This window comes from Mesoplodon densirostris, chromosome 6 (assembly GCF_025265405.1).
Source record: "Mesoplodon densirostris isolate mMesDen1 chromosome 6, mMesDen1 primary haplotype, whole genome shotgun sequence".
NCBI lineage: Eukaryota > Metazoa > Chordata > Mammalia > Artiodactyla > Ziphiidae > Mesoplodon > Mesoplodon densirostris.
In genome coordinates this window covers 34858087-34870359 of record NC_082666.1, presented here as the reverse complement: position 1 = coordinate 34870359, position 12273 = coordinate 34858087, and the positions used below count along the sequence as shown (strand labels likewise).

The 12273-nt window shown below is 44.6% G+C and overlaps 1 pseudogene; it reads left to right on the top strand.

The window, feature by feature from the left end:
• The first annotated feature begins 6618 nt into the window (after window positions 1-6618).
• LOC132492659 (surfeit locus protein 6-like) lies at window positions 6619-7690 on the top strand (annotated as a pseudogene).
• The last annotated feature ends 4583 nt before the right edge of the window (window positions 7691-12273 follow it).

Below are 12273 nucleotides of genomic sequence, written 5' to 3'. Positions count from 1 at the left end.
AAGGGGTCCAGGACCAGAAAAGATCCAGGTTCGCTTTAACCTACACATTCACAGTGGAGCCTTCAGAATAAGAGTCAAAGAATAACTCAAAGACATATGGTAAAATTATTAGCATACTATTTAATTATGCACAAGGGAAAACAATACATTAATTTCCTCTAAAAATAAAATAAAATAATACAAAATAAAATGACTTAAATATGAGAAAGAGAACTAGAGGAGACAAAAAAAACAAGCCACTTTGATTTCTTGCTTCGGTAAAACGCTGACCAGCCGGCAGCCAACAAAAAGGCCTGTCAGGGGATTTTTGCCCTCAGGCAGCCAAATGGGTCATCAAAGGAAGACATTTCAGTTATTTGCTTATTCTGCAGAAGACCTGGGGGGTTAACTTGGACACATACAAAACAGGCAGTCTCTGCATTACGTCCTGCAGCGTACTCTTTGCCAGAACCCCCAACTTTAGGTCTGCACCATTTTCTTATACGAATTGTTCACTGATAATCGAAAAGGTAAATTAAAAGAAGTCAAAGCAGGGGCCTCCCTGGTGGCGCAGTGGTTGAGAGTCTGCCTGCCGATGCAGGGGATACGGGTTCGTGTCCCGGTCTGGGAGGATCCCGTATGCAGCGGAGCGGCTGGGCCCGTGAGCCATGGCCGCTGAGCCTGCGCGTCCGGAGCCTGTGCTCCGCAACGGGAGAGGCCACAACAGTGAGAGGCCCGCGTACCGCAAAAAAAAAAAAAAAAAGAAGTCAAAGCAATTCAGATTTCAAAAGAAACTGAAGAAAAAAAAAAGCATCTCTACTACTGTAGGTGCAGGAAGCCTTGATTGGTCTTGCTTTCCCCCATCAAGACTCTGCCTCACCACCCACTACTTCGCCTTGTTCTCCACGGTTAACCATCTTGCCATCCTGTTGTTTTTCTTCCAAACACACAAGGTGTGCTTGTGGTGGCTACTGTTCAACTGACCAACTTGCTCTGGGTTTCCTGGCACTTTCTGATTTAGCACTGAAAGTCCTGCATCCAGAGAAGCCCCTCAGTTCCAGGCACAGTGGGACAGTTGGTCACCTCAGTACTTTCCCCTTGAATTGTAAGAATTAGGTCCACACTGCAAGGGTAATAAGATCCAAGAAAGCTGCACTTTGTAGAGGTTTCTGGAAGCATCTTGCATTTTCTATCTTTTTTAATTGTGGCAAAACATACATAACATAAAATTTACCATTTTAACCGTTCTCAAGTGTACAGTTCTGTGGCATTAAGTACATTCACATTGCTGTGCAACTATCCATCTCCAGAACTTTTTTATCCTCCCCAACTGAAACTCCATACCCATTCAACACTAACTTCTCTTTCTCCTCCCCCAGCCCTTGGCAACAAGCATCCTATTTTCTGTCTATGAATTTGACTACTCTAGGTACCTCATATAAGTGGAATCACATAATATTTATCCTTTTGTGCTTTTGGTAATTTCTTAAATAATAAATTGAATTTTACCGATTTTCAATTATAATAGCTAAAATAACCAGCTGTTGACCGAGCGCTACTAGCAGATGAAATCAATATCCAACTTTTTTTTGGCCCTCTACTCACCTTAAAAAATTTATTTAGTGAATGAATGAATGAATGAATGGTTTCCCTACCTCTGCCTCAAAACTTGGGCAGGCCCCGGGACTTTTGCTGGTTACTCTTAAGGAATAAGCAGTTGGTCACTTTCAGTAACAAACAAAACTCTCAACTCCAAAATCAGGGCACATTTGATGTCTTATCAGAAATCCTGCCATCTTCTTACTCATTTGGGGGGTACTTTGTGTTTGTATGTTGATACCCACTTGGCCTCTTGGTAAGACTGAAATCCCTTGTAGCATGCACACATTGAGGAAAGAAGAAAGCAAACAGTCCATCATCTCAAATCATTAGCAAATCTAATCTAAAAGACATTGAGCAAAGGCATTTGATGGGAGGCCAGTTGGAGTCCATCTACCTCCATACCTAGCCTCTTCCTTTAACTTTAAAATACCAGAGACTTTGGACCTGAAAGCTGGAATTTCCTTGCACTTATTACATACTGTAATATTAATTTTTATACCAAAAAATTATAGGTTCACTGTTAACAGGTAGAATACTACACAGGTATAAAAAATTAAGTTAATAATTTCCCACACCAATCTCATCTCCAATTCCCCAAAGGGGGAAAAAATATTAACAGGGTAGAGTCTATCTTCACCTCTTTTTCCTCATAAAAATATTGCAGCATAGTATTTCATAAAAATCATTAAAATTTTGCATCATAAAAATATTATATATCTATGTACATATAGATAGATGTTATATTATAGTAATTATATTATATTCTTATCTTGTATCTTGCTCTTTTTTCCTAAGCAGATCATAGACTTCCCCCTCTGAGTCTTTGTAATTCCAAACTTCGGTTTGTTTTCCTCAAGAGAGAACAACAGTGGCTACTCAGGGTGTGATTTAAAGGCATAAATATAGAGGAGACATTGTCTGGTTGTCCCAAGCTGGCTTTGTCTAGCTGTGAAAGGCTGCTGACTTTCATTCACAAAGCATAGGTGACTATGTTCTTGAATCAAAGAAAAGAAAGGAAGTGAATGAATGCTCCTTCGATGGAGGAGATGAATGACCGAATTAAGTAGCCAGTTGGTTTAATTACAGCTTTCAGTTTTCCCTCATTTAATAAGCATTGCAACCATTCCACCTCTGGTCAAAAATAACAAGTAGGTGGTATTGTGTTTGTGATTATGTATCTGACATCTATGAAGGGAAAAACAAATAGTAAATTCATTCTCTGGATTTTTCTTCTTATGGTTTACATGTGATCTACCTATTTTGCTGAAGTCTCACCATTTCTAAACGGTGCTTTTTAGACCTTCAGCATCTGTAATGTGAGGAATGCTAAGTGCAAATGCAGATTCCTAGGCCATGTTTTGACCTCTCCTGGATAAAAATATATGCAAATAGAATATGTATCAAAAAAATTTCCAAAGGTGATTCTAGCATACACTAACTTGCTTGAAAACTACCCCTAGGCCTCATCACAGGCTCAGAGATTTGCTGATCTCATCTTTTAGAAGACTCTAATCATCTCCTCTAGACTTCAGATACCTAGCATCCCCCCACCTCCTCCCCTTTTCTGTCCACCACCCCCAAGCATGTTATGAAAACAGGAAGCTTGCATACTCTGGGTCCAGCTCAATGCAGGCAGGCTCTGAATAGCCCCTGGGTCCCCAGAAGAACATGAAGAAGGAGCTGCTGATTTGATTGGGCCTAAGAATTGCCCTTGACTCTTTGTGTTCAGACCTAGGAAATAGTAGTTCCAAATCTGCTGGGACCCTAACAAGCATTAGAGATAAAATGTTTTCTATCTCTAGGAGAGGCTAGAGCAGCATGCAAACACCTTTGTGGATGCTAAGAAGAAAGCCAAGAAGGGAAAGAAGAGCGAGGATTAATAAAGGTAGTGACTGCCTTTTGCATCTTGTCATTCTCAATACCAACAGTCAATGACAGTTCTCGAATGAGTATAGGTCAAAATGTGAATGAGTGATTGGATGAATTTGTTTCATACTTTTCGGTGACCGAAAACAACAATAGCAACAACAATTTCCTAATCCCTGAGATGACTGCCCCCTTGAAAAAGACACGTGGGTGCTTCATATTGGTTTACAGTCAGAATGTCATCTGTAACTTTTAGAATGTCTACAAGGAACACTGGTGGGAACCGATTCAATAGGCTTTAAAACTCCAGAGAGTAAAGCACGGAATTCCCTGGAAATGCTTTGTCATGAAGACACTGCTAGGAAGCAGCTCTGGAGCTGTGTGGGTGCCTGATTCAGAGCCTCAAAAACATAAAAGAGAAATAGTAAAACTGAGAAAAGCCAAGATCAGAAAGCTGCCTTGAGCCAACACATTACTGCCCACCTGCTAAGTTCTAGGCTATTCTGCCCAAGGACCCTGAGCTCTTTCCAGGTTCTAATTTGACCAGGCATTTATTAGGTTATAATAAAAGGAGGAATGAAAGAAAACAGATTCTTTGGAGAGAATGGAAAACAACATTTCATGGGAAAAATGAGAAAATTAGCCAGAATAAAGACATAAATTTGCCACCAAGACATCATAGTTTCTTCAAAGATACAATTCGCCTGCTGAACCTATCCACAAATATTTTTGAAACTCAGAAACATGCAGCACATTCTCTATAAGAGGATATACTGTGACTCGCTCAACCAGGGAACCTGTCCTGCTGGTGGACTAACACTATGATAGCTCCCAGGAGTGTTACCAGGAGTGTTCACCTCCTGGTATTCACACTCTGTGTAATCCCCTCCCCTTGACAGTGAGGCCAACAGAATACAGCAGAAGTGATGGGATGTCACCTCCATAATTATGTTATAATCTCTGTCTTGCTAGACTTTCCATATTGCTTTTTCTGCTTGCATACTTTGATGAAAAAAGTGGCCACGTTGGAGAGGTCCACATGGCAAAGATTGGAGAGCAATCTCCAGCCAATAGCTAGGAAGGACCTGCAACCCTCAGTCAAACAGTCCTCTGGGAATTGAATTCTGCCAGCAACCTGGATGAGCTTAGAAGTGGATCCTTCCCAGCTGAGCTTTCATATGAGACCACAGCTTCAGCTGGCAACTTTATTTCAGTCTTGTGAGGAACCCTAAAACAAAGGAATCAGCTAAGCTATGCCACACTCTTGACCACAGAAACTGTGAGTTAATAAATGTATATCATTTTAAGCCACTAAATTTGGGGTAATTTGTTACACAGCAACAGATAACTAATGCAATCCTGATCCAAGCTGAGATATCAAGGAAAGAGTGTCTGGTTTTCACAGTTCTGAACAATTACTCTTGCTGCCCTTGCCTTGCTGGAGTCTGTGAAATAAGACACACTCTTCCAAGCTGCCTGTATCCAGCACATACATGACAACCTCTACAGCGAGGGGAGTAGGGGGGAGGGGCGTGCTCTGAGAGGTGCCAAATGGGGAAGTCATTTAGTCCATGAAAAGATACTTACTGATTTGTTAAAACAGAAACTGGTATTAGCTTGTGTTCTAAAGAGCTTTTAAATCTCAGAGAAGAGGATGATAAATTGAGTGCTACGTCCACATTTTCAATCAAAGGCTTTAGTTGTAAGTAATTCCACATGCTGTAACCATCAGCAGTATGCAAGGAAGCTGCCACATGAAATAAACCTTCATTTGCCTGAAGCCAGAATTTATATTTTCTTTAAGATGAGATTCACATCAACACACACACACACACCCACGTGTGCGTGTGTGCGACTTTTTGTGGGAGGATGGACTAACTGAACTCACTTTTCAATTGCATCAGCTTCTTTTTTAATGTAGTGATGAATGGATTCAATTAGATGAAAAACATACTTGTGGTTGACATATCAGGAGTGTTATTTCTTCCCACAGATTTCATCATGCACAATGACTAAAGGCACTGCCTTTCTTTGCTGTCTTTCCAGGTTACACTTATAGGCAGCTCTTTTGACCAAAGAGTGTAGATGATTCTTAACGTGACACTGGCATAAAGGAAAAGAGAAATCCTCTGGGACACTGGTCAAGAGACAACAGGTTCTTTACTCTCTTTTTACCCTTCAGGCCTCCCTGGACTCAGCTGACCAACAGAGTATAAGACCTGAGTCACACAGGGCTTCTCTTTGTTGAGTTTGTATATACCCTCAATGCAAAGTTCGGGGGTCTACAAGGCCATCTTTACCTCTGTTATCAACTGCAAGTTAGAGAGCCCCCAAGATCACCCTCGAGTTTGATAATGTGCTGGAAGGACTCACAAAACCCACTGAAAGCTGCTGTACTCACAGTTACAGTTTATGACAGCACAGGGACACAGATTAAAAGCAGCTAAGGGAAGAGGTACACAGAGAAGGGTCCAGGAGAGTCCCAAGCATGGGACCTCTAGCACAGGACTCTAGTGGAGTTATGCAGACACTGTTTATTTCTCACAGGTACAATGTGTGACAATATGCATGAGCTACTGCCATCCAGACAAGCTCACATGAACCTTGGTGTCTAGAGGTTTTATTGGGGCTCAGTCACATAGATATGGCTGACTGCCCATGTGGACAACCTTAGTCTCCAGAGGTCAAGTTCACGCCTCATGACTGAAGGATCCTACTATAAATCACACTGCTAGCATAGACAATCTGGCATGGCCAAAGGTCCCTAGGTTAAACAAATCAGGCAGGACATTCCAAGGTCTTAGAGGTTACCTCCCAGAAGCCAAGGGCAAAGGCCAGGCCTCTCTGGGGGAAAGGTTAATCCTTTACTGCATACCATACCAAAGCCTATGCAGACTTTCCCGTTCCACTTGGCAGAATTTCCCTGCAACAGCAATCTGAACTTACACCTCCCCTAATCTCTTCCATCCTCAAGAATGGCACCAACAACCGCCCAGGGGATCAAGCCACTACCACCCTAATCCATGGAGTGTTTCTGGTGAGCGCAGACGGGTAGGTGAGGGTAGCGCGGGCTACCGGGGACTGCCGGGTGCCGCCGGGATGCTGAACCCCGGCCCTCCTCCCCTGAGTAGGACCCCAAGCGAGCCCCGCCCGACCCCTGAGCCTCCAGCCATGGCTTCTCTGCTCGCGAAGTATGCTTACCTGCAGAGCCTGGCCAAGAAGATCTACTCCCAGCCCAGGCCCGAGCCGCAGAAGCGCAAGTCGGCTGGCAAAACTCGAGTCTTAGAAGCTGCTGGGCTTCTAAAAAAGGAGAGGAAGAAAGCACTGAAGAAATCCCAGGAACGGGAGGAGAAGGCTGCCGAAGCCAAGGCCCGGGCTCCTGCGGAGAGTCTCAGGTCAGGAAGCGGGTGGCAGCCGAGGAGGAGGAGGAGGAGGAGGAGGAGTAGGCCTCCAGCTCCACTGGGGCCCCTGCGGCTGGCCTGGACAAAGAGCCTCTTTACTCGCCTTGGACGTTCTGCGGCAGCGCCTGCCTGAAGAGATACCGGAGGCGCGGGGCCAGGGCAGCGCCAAGGAGCTGTCTCCCGCCGTTTTGGAGAAAAGACGTCGGAGGAAGTGGAGGAAGCAGGAGCGCGACCGGAAGAAGCAGCAGCGAGGGCGCTGAGGGCAAAGCGGAAGGCGCCCGAAGCCCCTGAGGACGCGGAAGACGCTGAGCGGCCCCTGAGGCGCCCCACGAGGAGGCGCAAGGCCGGCCGGGGCTGCTCTTCAACAAGGTGGAGGTGACCGAAGAGAAGCCGTCCCGCAAGGCGCAGCGCAGGAAGGAGAAGAGGCAGAAGGGGAAGGGCAACCTGACGCCGCTAACAGGCAGGGCTTAGGCAGCAGCTGAGGCACCTGCGAGCTCAGCGGGCCCGGCTGGAGGAGCTGCGGGCCGCGGACGCGGGCCACGCCCGGGAGCTCGAGGCAAAGATGCAGTGGGTAAACCTACTGGACAAGGCCGAGGGCGTGAATATCCGCGACGACGAGCACCTTCTGCAGGAGGCCCCGAAGCGCAAGAGGCGGGGCGCAGCGCCAGCGCCCGTGAGAGAAGCGCACAGCGCGTGTGGCGGAGAAGACGCAACAACTTCAGGACCCGTGGCGGCAGAACTCGCGCGAGAACAAGGAGGCCGAGACTGAGCGGTGCCTGGAGAAGACCCGCAAGAGGGGCCGCATCCTGCCCCAGGACCTGGAGCCGGCTAGCCTGGCCTGAGGGCCCGACTGCCCAACCTCGAACCCGGCAGGCTCAGGCTCCCAGCAGAAATCGGACGCTGCCCCCCTGCCCTCACCGACTTTTCGGGGCCCAGGCCACACGTGCAGAAGAGCCTTCAGATCCGGGGAAGGGGTGACCCAGATCCGGGCTCCAGCCCCCTCTGGTGAGGCCAGAACGCTCTCTGAGAATTCCGGGGTGGGGGACGAGGGAGTGGTGAGGAGGGAGTGGCATGGGGAGGGCCTGGGTCTTCACTGGCCCCCTCCTCCTCTCCCGAGTTCACAGGAGCAGGAAGGGAATGGCTTCTGTGGCTGCTGTGTCAGCCCCAAACTCTCTTGGAAAGGACAAAAACCAACTCCCGTAGCCAGAGCTGAAGGCGGAATCGACAGGCTTGGTAACTGGGGGAAGGCGGGGCCATCCTCAGGCTGCCTGGAATTGAATTATTCTAAATTTATTTGTAAGATGGATAAAGATTAACATTTAAGATAAACATGCACATTAAAAATCCTAAAATAACCACTAGAAGATAGAAACAGTGTTACTAAACTAGAAGGAAGAAAAATGTAGTGGGGTGGACAGTGTCAGTCTAGGAGGAGGTGGGAGAGAAAGTAAAACCTAAAACTAAGCCGGGTGAATGGAGGATACACAGAGGCAGAGTTAAGTCCAACGCCACAGGCAGCCAGACTGAATGCACGTCGACAAAACTCAGATGAATTTTATGGTATGTGGATTATATTTCCAAAAAACTGTTAATAAAATTCTTTTGACTAAACTCCAGTTAAGAAACAGATAGTAACCAAAAGGAAGCTGGTGTTGGCTGTATTATAAGATGAAGTCGACTTTAAGATAAAAGGTACTGCTAAGGAGGACTATCACCACGTAATGAAAAGGGGTTCAAATCACCTGGAAGGTAGAACAGTCGTGCACCAGGAACATAGCTTCAAATCTGTCTAGCAGAAACTGACACAACTACAAGGAGAAATCAATTCACAAACCAAAGTGGGAGATTTTTAACATCTCTGTCAGGAATTGATAAACCAAGCAGACAAAATCGGATATGGAAGGTTTGGATGAGAGTATTTATAAGCTTGATCTGTTGGACACACACAACAGTGTATCTGAAAACAGTATGTACTCCAAGCACACATGGAACAGTGGTGAAAACCAGCCATCTCCTAGTCCATAAAGCAAGTCATGTTTCAAAGCGTCAGTGTCATACAAAGTATATGATCTGGCCACAGAACAATGAAAAAACTTAAGAGGTAATTGTTAAAGTTTCCTGTCTGGAAGCTTAGAAACACACTTCTAAATTACCTGTGAGTCAAAGAATCATCCCTAATGGATGTTAGCGAATATTTAGGACTGAAAGATAATGAAAATGCTATGCGTCACAACCCTTTCACAATGACATCCAACGCACTTAGCAACAGCTATTATTTTTCTGGTTTGTTTGTTTGTTCCCTGCCTCCCACCCATAAAAATATAATCTCCATGCAAGCAGGCACCAGTCTGCCTTTTTCATACCTGTATTACCTGCTCTTAGAAGAGAGTCTAACACATAGTAGGTACTCAATAAATATTTGCCTGACAAGTGAACGTATGCCCTTTTCTTGAAAGTCAACTCGTAACCACTGGTTTATTCAACAAGTATATGAGCACCTTCTCTACGAAAGGCCAGACACAGGTGAGTCTAGGCAAAGCCCATCCTCGAGAGCATAAAAGAGCCTAACAGTAGTATCAGTAGAATAAATAACGTTCATCTTTGTACCTTCCACAGCATCGAGACAGTCTTGGAGCTCATTAAAGAGTAAAAGAGCAAAAGAGGACTCTGCTAAAATGGTATTAGAAATTCAGGGGGAGAAAAGAGTTCTTAAAAATGAAAGGATCCTGGGCTTCCCTGGTGGCGCAGTGGTTGGGAGTCCGCCTGCCGACGCAGGAGACATGGGTTTGTGCCCCGGTCCGGGAAGATCCCACATGCTGCGGAGCGGCTGGGCCTGTGAGCCATGGCCGCTGAGCCTGCGCGTCCAGAGCCTGTGCTCCGCAATGTGTGAGGCCACAACAGTGAGAGGCCCGCGTACTGGAAAAAAAAAAAAAAAAAAATGAAAGGATCCCACCTGAAGCTTAACACAATATTGCAAATCAACTATACTTCAATAAAATAAATTTTTTTAATGAAAGGATCAGGAAAGATTTCACATAGGATTTGTGATGATGGGAAATGAGGCTCGTCATTCTAAGTAATGGGAGCAGTACAAATAAGGCACAGAGGTAGGAAGGGATACCTTCTGGGCAAGATTAAGTAGTTCCATTTGGAAGAAGTATAGGGTGTATAAAGAGGAATTCTAGGAGATAAAGCTGGGAAGGTTGGTTGGGATCAAAATTGATATAAGTCCCTATAATTACAACTCTAGACAACGTGAAGCCTCTGAACGTTTTTGAAAAAGGACTTACCATGACTGAAACCGTGCCTTAAAAGGGTTGAACTCAGGCAGGATCAGCTTCATGAATATGCAGACTCTGCCTTCACCGAGGACCCTGAGCACAGAAGGGCCCTGTGCTTGGTGTAATGTCCTGCTGCCATGGTGTTGAAAGTTTAAGTAATTTTGAATAAGGGGTCCTGCATTTTTCATCTTGCACTGGGACCTTCAAACTATGTGGCTGGTCCTGAGGTCAGGAGAGAGTGATTATGAATGATTAAAATAAGGGGGAGTCAGGAGGCAAGGTGACCAGATAAGAAATCATAATAATAGTTCAAGGAAAAGCTAATGAGGACATGGGGTGGGGAAGCCTTCCTACTCTTAGTAGATACTCTAAGTATTTAGAGGTAATAAAGAAACTTGGGTCACAGTTTGGGTCACAGACCCAAAGATATTCTTCGAAACTCTCAGCTCCAAACTACACAGAATGATTCTTAATATGTAAGTCAGGAGGAAGTTGAAAGTTTATAGGAAGCCGTTGGAAGTTTTTGAGCAGAGATTTTATATAAGATTTATTTAACAAATATTTATTGAACACCTGCTATGTCCCAGGCATAGTGGTAGAATTAGAAACCTACTGGGTGCCAGAGATTAGTGCTACCAAACAAAAGCTCACTGCCCAAGGCACACAGAAGCCAATACTCTGGCATCGGCTTTTGAGAAAAGAAAGAGCTTTATTGCGAGGTCGACCTGCAGAGCTCCAATCTGTCTCCCAGATCCAAGGTTCAGGGCAAAATTTAAGGAATTAGGAGAATTTCAAACCTGGAAGCTGACTGGCTAATCTTGAATCAGTTCATATATGGTAATCAAGCTATTCTTGCTGCTGGAAGCTGGATTTTCCTCACTGAAGGAGTTCTTGCTTTGTAAAGAGCTCTGGTGGCAACATTTCTATTCTCTGAATTCCATAGACTGAAGATCGTTGGTTCCGGGGTCATCCTGGAGACACAGGTTTCCATGTTGCACATGCACAGTGATGTCTCTGCAAAATACCTTCAGGTTTCATTAATCAACAGCCTGTTTTGTTTTTTTTTTTTTTTGATTTTTTGTTTTTTTTGGTTTTTTGGGGGGGAGGTTGCCAACCTTTTATTTTTCTTTTTTAACATCTTTATTGGAGTATAATTGCTTTACAATGGTGTGTTAGTTTCTGCTTTATAACAAACTGAATCAGTTATACATATACGTATGTTCCCATATCTCTTCCCTCTTGTGTCTCCCTCCCTCCCACCCTCCCTATCCCACCCCTCTAGGTGGTCACAAAGCACCAAGCTGATCTCCCTGTGCTATGCGGCTGCTTCCCACTAGCTAGCTATTTTACGTTTGGTAGTGTATATATGTCCATGCCACTCTCTCACTTTGTCACAGCTTACCCTTCTCCCTCCCCATATCCTCAAGTCCATTCTCTAGTAGGTCTGTGTCTTTATTCCCGTCTTACCCCTAGGTTCTTCATGACCTTTTTTTTCTTAGATTCCATATATATGTGTTAGCATACGGTATTTGTTTTTCTCTTTCTGACTTACTTCACTCTGTATGACAGACTCTAGGTCCATCCACCTCACTACAAATAACTCAATTTCGTTGCTTTTTATGGCTGAGTAATATTCCATTGTATATATGTGCCACATCTTCTTTATCCATTCATCTGTTGATGGTCACTTAGGTTGCTTCCATGTCCTGGCTATTGTAAATAGAGCTGCAATGAACATTTTGGTACATGACTCTTTTTGAATTATGGTTTTCTCAGTGTATATGCCCAGTAGTGGTATTGCTGGGTCGTATGGTAATTCTATTTTTAGTTTTTTAAGGAACCTCCATACTGTTCTCCATAGTGAAGAGCCTGTTTTTAAAAAGCAAAATCATTTTAAGCTGGTCCATGTTTTACATGCTATTTCATAACAGTCCCTGCCATAAACACTGCCAGAGTAGGAAGAATTTTGTATGCAGATATTTTTCAGTTATGGTCACCACATAATTTGATCACTGTATAAAGTGTTACACTGAAAGAAAATGTAATGGTTTGCGGGGAGGAAATGGGAAAGCATCTTTCTGCTCTTAAGAAGGCTCCGAGGACATTTCAGGAAGAACCTGGGGTGGTAGGTGAAGAACTGGCTC